Source organism: Bison bison, unplaced genomic scaffold (genome assembly GCF_000754665.1).
Source record: "Bison bison bison isolate TAMUID 2011002044 unplaced genomic scaffold, Bison_UMD1.0 scf7180017864465, whole genome shotgun sequence".
In the NCBI taxonomy this organism is placed as follows: Eukaryota; Metazoa; Chordata; class Mammalia; order Artiodactyla; family Bovidae; genus Bison; species Bison bison.
In genome coordinates, this window is record NW_011495026.1 from 6,546,264 (window position 1) to 6,548,043 (window position 1,780).

Below are 1,780 nucleotides of genomic sequence, written 5' to 3' on the forward strand. Positions count from 1 at the left end.
ATATAAAGGAATGAAACTAGAACACTTTCTAACACCATACACAAAAATAAACTCAAAATGGATTAAAGATCTAAACGTAAGACCAGAAACTATAAAACTCCTAGAGAAGAACATAGGCAAAACACTCTCTGACATACATCACAGCAGGATCCTCTGTGACCCACCTCCCAGAATATTGGAAATAAAAGCAAAAATAAACAAATGGGACCTAATTAACCTTAAAAGCTTCTGCACATCAAAGGAAACTATTAGCAAGGTGAAAAGACAGCCTTCAGAATGGGAGAAAATAATAGCAAATGAAGCAACTGACAAACAACTAATCTCAAAAATATACAAGCAACTCCTACAGCTCAACTCCAGAAAAATAAATGACCCAATCAAAAAATGGGCCAAAGAACTAAATAGACATTTCTCCAAAGAAGACATACAAATGGCTAACAAACACATGAAAAGATGCTCAACATCACTCATTATCAGAGAAATGCAAATCAAAACCACTATGAGGTACCATTTCACACCAGTCAGAATGGCTGTGATCCAAAAGTCTACAAGCAGTAAATGCTGGAGAGGGTGTGGAGAAAAGGGAACCCTCTTACACTGTTGGTGGGAATGCAAACTAGTACAGCCACTATGGAGAACAGTGTGGAGATTCCTTAAAAAACTGGAAATAGAACTGCCTTATGATCCAGCAATCCCACTGCTGGGCATACACACTGAGGAAACCAGAATTAAAAGAGACACGTGTACCCCAATGCTCATCGCAGCACTGTTTATAATAGCCAGGACATGGAAGCAACCTAGATGTCCATCAGCAGATGAATGGATAAGAAAGCAGTGGTACACATATACAATGGAGTATTACTCAGCCATTAAAAAGAAAACATTTGCATCAGTTCTAATGAGGTGGATGAAACTGGAGCCTATTATACAGAGTGAAGTAAGCCAAAAGGGAAAACATCAATACAGTATACTAACGCATATGTATGGAATTTAGAAAGATGGTAACAATAACCCGGGGTACGAGACAGCAAAAGAGACACTGATGTATGGAACAGTCTTATGGACTCTGTGGGAGAGGGAGAGGGTGGGAAGATTTGGGAGAATGACATTGAAACATGTAAAATATCATGTATGAAACGAGATGCCAGTCCAGGTTCGATGCACGATACTGGATGCTTGGGGCTAGTGCACTGGGACGACCCAGAGGGATGGTATGGGGAGGGAGGAGGGAGGAGGGTTCGGGATGGGGAACACATGTATACCTGTGGCGGATTCATTTTGATATTTGGCAAAACTAATACAACTATGTAAAGTTTAAAAATAAAATAAAATTAAAAAAAATTAAAAATAAAAGACGCTTACTCCTTGGAAGGAAATTATGACCAACCTAGATAGTATATTCAAAAGCAGAGACATTACTTTGCCAACAAAGGTTCATCTAGTTAAGGCTATGGTTTTTCCTGTGGTCATGTTTGGATGTGAGAGTTGGACTGTGGAGAAGGCTGAGTGCTGAAGAATTGATGCTTTTGAACTGTGGTGTTGGAGAAGACTCTTGAGAGTCCCTTGGACTGCAAGGAGATCCAACCAGTCCATTCTGAAGGAGATCAGCCCTGGGATATCTTTGGAAGGAATGATGCTGAAGCTGAAACTCCAGTACTTTGGCCACTTCATGCGAAGAGTTGACTCGTTGGAAAAGACTCTGATGCTGGGAGGGATTGGGGGCAGGAGGAGAAGGGGACGACAGAGGATGAGATGGCTGGATGGCATCACTGACTCGATG